Source organism: Cygnus olor, chromosome 4 (assembly GCF_009769625.2).
Source record: "Cygnus olor isolate bCygOlo1 chromosome 4, bCygOlo1.pri.v2, whole genome shotgun sequence".
NCBI classification, from domain to species: Eukaryota; Metazoa; Chordata; class Aves; order Anseriformes; family Anatidae; genus Cygnus; species Cygnus olor.
The window spans coordinates 1670151-1683112 of record NC_049172.1 but is presented as its reverse complement, the minus strand read 5'-3'; the positions used below and the strand labels follow the sequence as shown (position 1 = coordinate 1683112).

Below are 12962 nucleotides of genomic sequence, written 5' to 3'. Positions count from 1 at the left end.
CTTTTAAGACTATGGGGTAGACTAGAGGCATGAATGTTTTGATAATTTTTATTGCATATACAATAAGAACATATGTGCAGAGGACATTCCCCTCACCAAAACAGTTAAGCCAGTTTAAAAGTCAGTGTTAAAACAAGCCTCTTTATTGTTTTCAGCCAAAGATTCCTATATCTGTACAAAAGTAGGCATGCCTTTAGGTCTACTCATGAAGCGCAGTTACTGGCATATGGAATAATAAATATTCAATGGTTTAGGACAAGACCAGCATCCAAAATAGTCTTTAAATTACAAACAAATTGGTGAAGGCACTTAATGTCCAGAATGAGCCAAACCATACTTACCCGTGACGGTAAATGCACAAAATTACATATGACTGGGGACGTCACTCTGAGCTGGAAGTAACTGGAGAGGGGAATAGCACTTGGCGGGAGTTTCATGCATTTACTCTGTTCGTACTTGTCCTTTGACAAACATCTATTTGTGCCTACTCCTGGAGGGAGACTCTTGGGATACCTGACCAGATGCTGACTGGCATTTTTGTATTTTTAGCTTACATTCAAGGGAGGATGTCACCCATTACCTTCCACCATTCCTCTCTTGGAGTCACTTCAGCAGCTATTCTGGAATAATTGTAATGCCACTTCTGGGTAAAATCAAATAGAGATGTTTTAACTACCTGAAATTGATATGCTTATTTTACCCCAGCATCTTCAACTTTCTGTGGCTCTTTTCCAAACATGTCGCACACTTACCTAATTCTGTTTAGTCTGGGAAAGGTATGAGTAAAATAGCTGAAGGTCATATGGCTACTATTCATGCATATTCATGCATGGCTAATCCTTTATCAGAACAGGTGTGAATTGCAAGGAAAATTAAAAACTCATCCTTACCAAAGGCTTGATGGTAGTCTGTCTGGGAACAACTAGAACTGAGTAAAATATCTGCAATGAAATGAAGTCTGTCTCTTTGCTTACTTCACTTTGAACCAGTGGAAGCACTGTATGCCAATAGCATTATTCAAATCAATGTTAATTTAATTTAATCTAATATCTGGGTGTGATCTCTTCTTTCCATCTAGAATCTGAGATTAATGAAACTTTTCTTTCTATAAAGCTGGTGCAGTCTGAACCAGTTTTTATGATGTACATCTCTAGATAATACAGACATCTATGCCCCATGGGGTCCAGCCATTGTATGCTGTACTTTCTGAGTGCACTGAACTGATATTGTCTTCAAATGAAACAGCTAAGATTCATCCTTGTTTGGTTCCACATGGAATTAAAATGAAGGAGGTATAGTTACTTTGAGAGACTGGATAGATCAACTACTAAAGCTGTAAAGTAAGCACCAAAGGGTAGAATGGCCGGCAAACTGTCTTCCATCTTCAGAAAAGGCCACTCTAAAAAAGACAAACTTGGGGGAACTATAATCTAGTCAATCTCACTTCAGTCCCTGGGAACTATGAAACAAGTCATCTGGGAATGCATTTAAGGGCACATGAAGGAGGAGATGGCTGGGACGAGTCAGCATGGATTTAGCATGGGTAAATCCTTGCCTGACCTGGATTTTTCTATGACAAAATGACTGGAATAATGGACAGGGGAGAGTAGCCGGATGTCTTTTACCTCATCTTTAGAAAAGCTAAAACACTGTAGTGCTGGAAGTTAGACATGAATTTCAAAAAGAAGAAAGTATTAATGCAGCTTGAAAATCTTTGATTAGCCATTATTGGGGGGCAGGGGAGGATTCAGTATGGTGGTCTAGGAAAACAAGTACAAACCATCTCACTTCATCTAACAGAGGGGCATTAATGTGGCTTTTGAGCCCTGTATAGCTCATGATTGGATGCAGTCCTTCTTTCATTTTGCCATTGTTACCATAATTATGTCAGTTGCACAAATTCATTCATGATCTAGAAGAATCTAAATAAGCTCTCTGTGTGTGTGTAAATATGTATATGTGTGTATATATATATATATGGCATACATATTATTCAGTAATGATTTTTATTTATTTATTATTTTTTTTTACCAACAGTAAAAAGCAGTAGTTTCTGGAACCTAACCAGTAATGTCTTTTGATACTTTCAGCTTCTGTAAGAAAAACATAAACATCATCTTCATAGGGATAATGGATAGTGGTGATACTGAATTTGCTTTAATAAGCCTGAAGAGTTGAAGCCATGTAACTAATATGAATTCTAGTATTTCTTTCAGCTTTCATGAAAGACTTACGCTAATTGTACGTGTCCGTTTTGGTGGTGACTAGATACTGTGGTGATAGATTCTTCAGAAGTGCTGAGAGAGAGATAAAGTTAGGCTAAACTGATGTATTTCATATTATGAGCAGCTGTATGGGCCCTGAACACCATACCCAAGTGATTAATTTCTGAATGGTGGTGAAAAGAGAGGGGGTGCTTAAATAAATCAATGGTGATTTTAATAAACTGGGAGCTTCTAGGTATTAAATCTGTCTGCATCTGATCTGAATTGCAATTACCTGTCAAAAATTCATCCATCATTGCAAGTTCCAGACAAACTTTCTGGCAGCAGATGTTTCAGGAAAGCTATTTCATATGGGAAATATATCGTTTGGTGTACAGCATTCCCAAGAACAAAAAACAAAGTAGAAAACATTTCATTGAATAACAGCAATAACTTCTATGTCTAGAAGCCTAATTTACTGGTGAATATAATATGTAAATGTGAATTTCCAACAAAAATCCGTCAATGAAATACTACTTATAATTCAGCTGATCTCAAACTGATGTAGTAATTAATTCAATATTTGAGTACTTGTGAAAGCCATGGTATTTCTAGTAACTTTAAATTCACCATTATTGAATTCTGTCTCTAAGCCTGACACCTGCATTTCAGAAAAATGTGGCATGCTTCCATCAGCCAGGTAATGGGATAAATTTGAAAAGGTAGCCTACAAAAATACATCACAGTCTCTCAGATATATATTCAGCTGGGATGGGGCTACCTGTTCATTCTGTGGCTCTGTTACACCAAGACAAAAAAGGATATGGGAATTAAACTAACTTGGAGAGTATAATTACCTTGGGGTCAAATACATTATACATGTTCTAATTATTCCCCAGAAATAATCCTAGAAAGTTCCTAATTAATATAAGTTAAAATGTATCTGCAAATATGCCTGCTATGATGTGGAAGGTCATGGATGAGGCATGTAAGCAACCTTAATTCCAACCTATAGGTATTGTTCATCAATACGGTCTAGATGAACTAGACATTTCTAATCTCAGATTAAGCTTCTTGATTTGTGAAGGCATGATAGATTTTCCACAATAATATAATTGCTCTTGATTGTTTGGGATCTGTACTGCTCTCAAAGCCAGGCTTATCTGCAGCTTCCCTTCTAAATTGGGGCTCTCTCCCAGCTGTTCTCTTGTGATGACTGAAATAAAAAGTGCTGAAGGAAAAACAAACAAACAAACAAAAAAACCCACCACCAACAACAAAAAAAACACAAAAGAGATTTGGAGAAAAAATGTTTGCCTGCCACTTAATATGGGTTCATTGACTTCCTGTCATAAGAGAAAGAGCCGAATGTGGGTTGAATGAAGGATTGAATTCAGAATACCTAAACTTCAGTTTCTTACTGACACCTGTTCTACCATTTGATACATGACTGGTCCCTTCTCCAGTGGCAAGAAGGCAACGTAATGAACATTTCTTTGCAGCCATTGGTGAAATTGTCATATAACACTGCTATTTCTCATCTGAACATGCACCTTGAAAATGACCTCTGAAGACAGGCTGAACATATGATTAGAAGATTGCTGTCCTAGCCAAATGATAGCCCAAAAGCTGTTCTACTGTCACCTCTATCAAAATCATCCATTCTGTTTGCAATTATAATAACAGAATCTATCACTCTTCTCAATTTTCATTATATCGGGAATTTACTTTGCAGGATTTCTTTCTCTATGTAGTATTTTAAAATCATATTTCATTAAACGCTGTTCCTAACATAATTGAGAGCAATTCACTTATAAAGTAACCGCTGACAGATGGATCTATTTATATCTTATACAAGATGTGCTGGGCTTCTTATCTTGTCACCTGTGTCTGGTGTTTGAGAATTTATCTTTTATATTAGTAGCTCAGAAAGCCTCGGCTTGATACACTATATCAAGTGTGTTAATTTGAATTCTACTCTCATAGTCCTATAAAACTGACAGCTACCAAACATTTGGAGAAAACATCTTGGTTTGTCTTTTTTTCCGTCATTTTCAAAAATCTTAAAGGGGAATGAATGCATAAATCATTGTGACCTCTTCCAAATCACTTGGAAATTAATAGAAGGACTCCTGTTGGCTCAAGCAGTTGTGAGTCAGACCATGATTGCCTTAAACAGACTAATAGCTTAATATACTATGGAGATTAGGTGCTTTCACAGTGCAGTCTCCCTTGTGGTTAGAGACACATTTTACAACCTCTGTCAACTTCCATTTTTATCCCTGTGGTCCATATTTCTTTCATTTGTCAATGCATAATGTCACTGGGTTAATATTTTATGTATAATAGTGCTATTAAGAATATATTTACATATTTCATGTTCATTAGTCTCCTTTATTTCACTGTTATTTATTTGTGCAACAGTAGTTTGGAAGGACTGGGGGTACTTTGTACAAATCACTTCTCAGGCCTGTGACAAAAGATTGTGTCATCTCCAAGGGGTTTACTGCCTTAGCACAGGACTTTACGACCATCTGTCTAGTCCCCTCTGCCAAAGACACAGAGGAAAACCAAAGTATGGGAAATAAATAGTCAGCTGCATTTAATAGTGTAGTACACGGGTGCTTGAACTGGTGCTGTGCACTAATCAGAGGTTGTAAGTAGGGTGTAAATTACAGTGAACCTTGAAAGTAAAGACAAATAACTTTTAATGCAGTAGAGAAGCTGGAGTCAGCAAAGGGAAAAATAGGGAGGCAAATAGCATGGAAAATGATCCTGGTGGGAAGCTTCATAATGAGCAAAGGGAGCAAGATAATTTGTATCAAGACCTGGGCCCAGCAATAACTGTGCCTGGAGGGTACAAACCTTTTCTCTTTATGTTTGTGAAAGACAGTGGTTTAGGGATATCAAAAGGATAACTACCAGTCTTAAGAGAAGCTGGAGGAGCAAACTCTTCATGCTGAAGATGACAACCAGGTGGCACGCAGCACAGTGAAGCCATCCATCAGCAACAATGCCAGACAGAGCAACACAGCATTGGTGCAAGAAGGTCGTGGGTCAGGATGTGGTTTTCTGGGTCTTTGCATCCACAGGTTGGTGCCAGAGCATTGCCAGATGAACAGAGGAAACAGCTCTGTAGCAAGATGGTGTGGTCGAGAGCTGTGCACCCAAAGGTATGTTTTCTTCTTGTCCTGAGTGGTTACTTGCCTCTTTGTGAAACGGTGAGGGCATGATATAGCCATTAGCTGGACTTGTGTTTCTGTGGGCTGTTTGATGAAATCTTGTGAGAGGGCAGTGGACTCATTATTGTAGAAACTGCCAGGGCTTACCCTGGAGAGGGCAAGGTGCCAGAACCAGTCAAACAATGTCTAGCTCCTTGATTAGAAGCAAATTTTTTGAAGCTGGAATTCTTCCCAATTGGTGTTTTTAATTTAATTTTTCTGTGGAAAGGTTATTGAAAAGGCTGTTACAGCTAGTTTGGTTGTGCATTCCTGCAGCTTTAAAAAGTAAACTTATTTTAAGTACAGACTGCTTATGTTTCAGGCCTATATACATCGTATGTTTTAACATTGCTAAATCAGCTGTGACCTCAGCCCAGAAATACAATGAGAGGGAATGATAGAAGCCTACTAGAAGAAGGTCAAAAGGTCTAAAGCATAAAATAACTTTGTTAAAGTGCATTTTTCTGAGCTTAACAAAATAGTGAGAACAACCCCTTGTCCAATTTTCCTGAAAGCAGTGATCAAACACTTTAGAGGCAATTTTCATTGTAATTAATTACAGTTTATTAGAAGAATGTAAAATGTGTAATATAGTAACTATGGAGGTATTCAGAGGCTTTTTTATTTTGGCGATGAACATGTATTTGTGAAATAAAATTGCCCATAAACAGCAACTTCTGCTGCTTTATCCATGTAATAAGCTATTGTTTTATCCATGTCTGCCGTAATGCAGTACTGACTTCAGGTGCATCAAACATAATCAGAAATATCATAGACCCAATACTGTGTGATCGGATTTCTGTTATTCTTCATTGTGTACTGTGAGCTTTCTTTTATTAAAGAGAGGAAATATGAGCATGGAATCATTCAAAGGAATTGCAAGTATACCACGTCCCTAAACTTCTGTTGATATCTAAAGAAAGAAATTTAATCCAGCTGTTCTCAACCCACTCCACAAATGGCAAAATTTTCAATTTGCAGTACACTAGCCTTGAAGTCATCTTAAAGATTTAAAGATAAATAATGTTCCCTGCTGGTTTGCATTAGGGATCAAGTGTCTTTGTTATGAATAAATCTGTGAATAAATTAAATGAAAGGAGGTACAGCCTTTAGCTCTTTCTTCAGGGTCTTAATTTCAGACTATAATTTTTATATACTACTTTTATCTGTCCAGCACTAGGCTGCAGTAGTGGTGCTTAAGTAGGGCTGAGGACAAAATGTAAATTTTTTTCAGGAAACATTTTTCCTTCCCTCTCCCGTTTCCCTATCTAAATAAGGACATTTTTCTTAATAATGTCAGAATTTTGAGGCAGATGGACTATTGCAGATGAACTTGCCTACTCTGTGGCTCAACTTGAAGCTTCCAGTTCTCCATAGGAGATCCATCACATATTCTAATTCTAAATCTCATTCATACTGATCAGTGTGTTATTGATGCATGCAAAATTTGATGAATGATTCTTGCAATGCAGAAGCATATCCTGCCACCTTAGGAAAATATTTTCAAAGCTGTATGTGACTTATTATGACAGTGTCCCTGGTATACAGCTTAACACCATTGTTACTGGATTTCAATGCCAAATAAACTATAACCATTGCAAGCTCTCCACAATTATAATGTCTGAAACATTAATAAAGTTCCTCTTCTACATAGAGGATATAAGTCATTATTTCTAAGCATAGAAGTCAGAAAATTCAGTTTAAAAATACTCTCTTACTCTCTCTCTCTCTTTTTTTTTAAATTTATTTTATCCTGACACAGAATAATTAGGTAAAAAAAAAAAAAAAAAAAAAAGGCATTTACTTTTAGGACAGATGGTAGTTTAAGTTCTAGCTGCAAAGTGATTTGGCCTAGCAGATCATTGTGTGGTCTTTCCATATCTGCAGACTTTATCACTTTATCAGTAAATAATCAAAAAGGAAAGGAAGGCACACCATGAAGCAAAGAAACATTTCCTTCACTACTGCTGAACTAGAGCAGACAGTATTTTTTGTTTATGCATGACTTATTTCCCCTTATGTTCTTGAGACTTCTCCAAAAATTGAGAAGGCTAAGGACCACTTCCAAATCTTTCATACAAAGCTGACTTTGACATGTATTTTTTTCTAACTTTCCTTGGTTTTTATGCCTTTTTTTTTTTTTTGAATTATCAGTTTTGCTTCACATTATGTCTAAGTAGGCTTCTAAATTAACAACTGAGCACAAAAAATCAAAATTAAGATACTGTTCCACTTGACTTAAATCATTATGCCAGACTGTTGAAGTAGTCAGGGATACCTCAGCTGTAGAAATTAGGCGCATCATATGAAAGATTTCAATATTAATTGCATTTCTTTTCACTTATGGCAGTTTGGTTCTTCCAGCTTCAGTGAGCTTAGGTGTTCTTACCTTTTACCAGACATGAGTCATAAAGAAGATTTAAATGGCTAAAAAAAAAAAAAAAAGAAGAAAGAAAGAAAAGAAATAAAAAATATTTTGTGTGGTATAGCAGGCTACTTGGAAACAGAAAACAGAATATTGTTTAGTTTTATAGCAGATGAAGAGAGCTGGTTTCTTGGTCTTGGAATGTATATGGCTCTGATTTGGCATAGCAAGGCAATAACTTGGCATGACTGTAGAAAAAAATATTTGAGACATATTTTCCGGGCTTTTTAAAATTAAAACTGTTTCATTTCTACTATAAGCTTTTTCCTTATCTAGCCTGCAGCCTGTCCTTTTTCTTGCACAGTTGCAAGTCCTCAGGCAAAACCCATCAATGCTGAATCTTTCTCACTGCCAGGAGGGATTTATACAAACAGAAAGGGAAATGGACACTAATTCTGCTTCCTTTTTCATATTTTGTGGCAACCAGTGCCAGACAGGGTGATGAAGACCTGCAGCACCACGGCCACGTGGGGAAGCCCTCTGGGGGCTCTGCCAAAGACTTGTCCAAACCGACAGGACTATGGGCTGGACACCAGGTTTCACTTTTGCAGCTGGTAGGCTCAGGCAGAGCATGACGGTGGGAGGGCACAGAACTTGCACCAGCATCCCATGCAAGAGGTGGATCAAGAGATTCTGTTAGTTGTTTCCATACTACCATAAGTTAACCAGATGGACATCTGGTTACTTTTATTAAACAGGTTGTTGTACAGCAGGCTATGGAAACAGTATACTACTCTTAGATGTCAAAGTGTTTTCCTCATAGTGGTGTGGGTTTGGTTCTTCTGACTTCACAGAAATATAGCCAAGGGTATTCTCAAAATAAGGTATTTCCTTTTCATGCTTATCATCCCTTCAGAAACAACAACAACAAAGAGGGGGCAGAAAGACTGAATAAATGCAAAAATTAGTTTGGCACATCTATAAAATAGGCCTGTATATTTCTTTCCTTAAATGTTACAAACAGTTGGTAATTGTAGCTGTCAGAAAAAAAACTCGCCTTATTTCCGTGAAGAATTTTGACTTTTTTTTCAAGATGTCCAATGGCTAAATGAGATTTTGCAGCTTGGAGGTGGTTCTAGTTTTCAAAAAATGTCATTTACATTTGGAGATGCAGGTTCTTTAAAAAAATATGTATTAAAAAATTGAAAACATGGATTTCTAAAAAACAGAATTAAGATGGGAGACTCATACTGTACCCTGACAGATGTAGTCTTCTAGCAATAATTTTCAACATCTCCATGGAATGATCTGCCACTGGAATTAAAAATCTATAGAGCTGGTGAGAATTTCACCCTTTATTTCAAGGTCATAGAAAATTAAACGCATGGGATTTTAATGGGAGAAACAGCGTACTGTCACTTGTCACCACATAGGTGGTGGCCTGTCTTGGGGCTGGAGCTGCATGAGGATCTCTGATCTGTTCTCTGAACCGTGAACTATGGATTAATATTGAAATAACTTTTAAAATTCCTACAGCAATGCACCCATATGGAGATAAATGATTTTAAATGCACCTTTAAGCAATTGTGTAAATCTCTAAGCTAACAACTTATTCATATGAAATTGTGCTAAAGCTCTGAGCATGAACTGAAATTTAAAAACTGCAGCTTTTGGCTGCCTTTCAAGAAAGGCATTTTAGTTTTGCTCTTCACTTACTAATCCAGAATGAAAATAGAAGTGAGATCGAAGGGTAACTGCTTTTTGCCATGTTGCATTGATTGTGCAAGTTATTTTACATAGTTCTTAGTACAAGTAGCCACAATTTTTTCCTGCTTTTATTTATAAAAATATTGCATAATTAGGTAGCTGGGGTAGATACTATGAATAACACCTGAGTCAACTGTTTGCCTTGTACTTGCAAGAAAAAAAGCTGGAACAGCCAAGACTGTTTCACATACATGGTGCCCTCATGTAAGCTAACACTTCTCTTTCAGTTTTGTCTTCATTCCCTCTCCCTTCATTGCCCGATTTTTATGTCTCTTGTTAATTTTAAAATCCTAAAGGTGCGGTCTTTATGTTTCTGCTCATCTAAAAAGCATCATGCAAACCTATAGGGATAAATACCTAACATCAGTGATTAACACTTAATCAGTTGCCTTGTAGTTCATGGCCTTAGTATTGACTGTTGACTTGTGCATCTACCAGCTGTGAAGCTGACATTAAAAATTACTTCCTCCTAGACCTCAGTGTCGTATCGCACATGATATGTGTGAAATAACAATGCGTGGGTATGTTTGTTTTGAACTACAGATGCAGTAATGTCCTTTACTCCTGTGTATATCAGTGTGTACCACAGGGTGATCAAGTGGATGAATTCAGAGGTTCAGATAACCCTCCTAAACCTGACTGTCTCTCCCTGTGCCTTGTGTCCATCGTCCTCCAGTGCTCTCGCTAAGTGCCTGCAGTGCCAGGCTGTGTTGCCACCTCTGAATGCTGCTGCAGCCCTGCCATGACAAGCCCTGTGCTTCCTCGGCACGGCCAGGCTGCACGCCTGCTCTTCTCCCTCTTCTCCTGGTTTCCACTTCCTTCCTTTTCCTGCCCTGAATTTTCCATTCTGTACCACAACTGTGGAAATGCACAGAAAATGAATTTACTAATTCTAGCTTTCATTTAGGGAAGCTTATGGCTAGTCTTTTTTAATCATGAAGTGTTGCTGTAATCCTGCCTCTGCCTTCCTAAGTTTCACTCAGTTCATATAAAGTTTTTAGCAATTTCTGTAGGTCCATCACAGGGCAAGAAATAGTCATGACAGTTAAAACACAAGACATCTCAGAGTCATTTCCTAGAATAATTTTTTACTGCAGTCATGTAGACGTATACATATTTTTAAATTAACCTTTGAATATTTTAATCCTTAAAGTCTTGGTGCAGTAAAGAACTTACTGTATTTTAACATCAAGGCTGTGCTATCAGTGCCATTCACATCTGTCACACTATAGTCTTGAAGACAGAGCTACCCAGCCTCTCACTCAGCCTGGGGTAACAACATCAGGCAGACCTTTTTCTACTCATAAGTTTCTCTCTCCTTCACCATGACCACTCTGTAAATGAGAAGTTTTTAAGGTTATAGGACAAGCTTCTTCTGAAAGCACCTTCTCCATTCATTTTCTAAGTATCAACCACCACACACATTCTATGAGACAGATCTCTCACCATAAAGAATATAAATATGTACAATTATATATTAACATCACTGAAAATACATACCAAGATCAAACAAAGTTTTCATTAGCAATTACATATCCCAATTTTATGCACTAATTTTACTAATTTTAATTTTCTAAGCCAAATAATGCTTAAATATTTTAAAATTTAGTATGTACAATAATCTTCCTTGCAGAGGTAAGAGGTAGACCTTCATTTACTAAAAAAAAAAAAAATAAAAAAATCTTCTCACTGGCAGAAATATCTTAGAATTCATTACAAGAAAACATAACTTCAGAATATGCACTGTGCAAGACACTTGAAGCTTTGGGTGAGTAGAGAAAGGAATAAAGCAATGAAAAGCTTTGCATATTCTCACTCTCATCATTCCTTCTGACTGGTCAGCAATAAGACCTTTACAGGTTAATATTGCATCTATGACTGATGAAACGGCACTAAACTATTATATAGTCCACCTGAAGTGGACGTTCACCAAAAGGGATCCTTCCCAAATGCCCAAGAACCAACCTGTAGCTAAACCAAAGGATGAGGCAGAACCTGGTCTTGGATCCTGTTTTTCTTAATAACTAGGAGGTTCCTATTTGTTTCAATGTTTTCTTACAAGTTCTCTTCACTTTAGTAGAGGTAGGATTTCACGCTATTAGTCTGTAACACTTGTGCTTTCTAAAATTTGGTTCTTTAACAATTGCGTGAAACACATAAGCAATAAATGTGTCCCTAAAATACATTTAATATTGAACAATCATTTGTAGTTATATCTTATTTCTTTTCTAAACATCTCAGTAATTCATAGACAAAAGGGTCAATTTCATCTCTCATTTGCACTGACTGATATCTCAATGTACAGATATTTCAAAATAAAGTGCAATTATTTTTTAATTTCCCCATGTAAAAACTATTTTATGGTAGCATTCTTTATCTTCTTGTAAGTTATGAATATGGTTGCCAAGTATTCAATGGTTAAAATAGGGGAAAAAATGCAACCACAAAAACCACAAAAACAAAGGAAAAAAAACAACAAACAAAACCCCAAAATTATTGCAGTAAATGCTGAAATGCTTGATTTCTTGAAGTCTGAAAATCTGCCCACCTCTTTTTGGTATGAGTTATTTTTGGAGTTTGACTGACTTTGTATACAGTTTCAAATCTCCATAAATAAATAAATAAATAAAATATTGCAGTAGGTCATATTTGCTTAGTTTTTGTCAAGGGAGGGGGACAGTCCTTCCTGACATTGAGATCCAGACAAGATTTGCAGATATTGGACAAAACAGCATTCGGTACGCAAGGCATTGATGCCATCATGATAACCAGTTCCTGAGCTTGTTCTGATTAACAAGTGTTCTGCTGGGATTTTTTGGAGCTATCAAGCTTGTTTGCAGCAGAATAGCAGATAACACTTAAATTGTAAACAAAATAAGCTCACATAAGTATTCATGGAAACCACCAGTTTTCATATCCTTCTTGCATGTAGATGAGTGAGTTTGTTGGGATAGTTAATGTGGATATCTCTTTATCTTATTCATTTTTTCTCCAAACAAAAATAAATTTGCTCCCTTTTAATCCAGTTCAAATTAATGGAAGTCTGGGGAAAGGAAGCAGACAAATGAGGAAATGTTTTATATTTGGGTTTATCTTTTCTTTTTTTGTCAGATGAGTTTGATTTTTTTTCCAGCCACCTTTTGAAATTACTATGTTATTTTGTCATTTCTTTGTAAAAGAGTAACAACAGTGAATCTTTATCATATTGATTATTTTACAAATTTTCATCTGGGGTCCAAGATAATACACAGCATTGTTATTGCATTATTATTTTTCATTTGTACCCTATTGATTTGCTGCCAGTATCTTACAGGTCAATATACAAAAAGATGGGGTATGATTCATTTTTTTTTCTAAAAGATTATGCCACAATGGGAACACTTTTATAAGGCTGTAAGATCTCTG

General features: G+C 36.6%; 1 long non-coding RNA gene across 6 annotated transcripts in view; it reads left to right on the top strand.

Annotated features, from left to right (window-relative positions):
- Window positions 1-12962, top strand: part of LOC121069108 — a 97669-nt gene that overhangs the window by 39089 nt on the left and 45618 nt on the right. The window contains exon 9 of one of the 6 annotated variants that reach the window (XR_005819268.1): window positions 5094-5377. The exons of the other annotated variants lie outside the window; for them this stretch is intronic. This is a non-coding gene — a long non-coding RNA (uncharacterized LOC121069108). The remainder of the gene's footprint in view (window positions 1-5093; window positions 5378-12962) is intronic. 6 annotated transcript variants of the gene reach the window in all.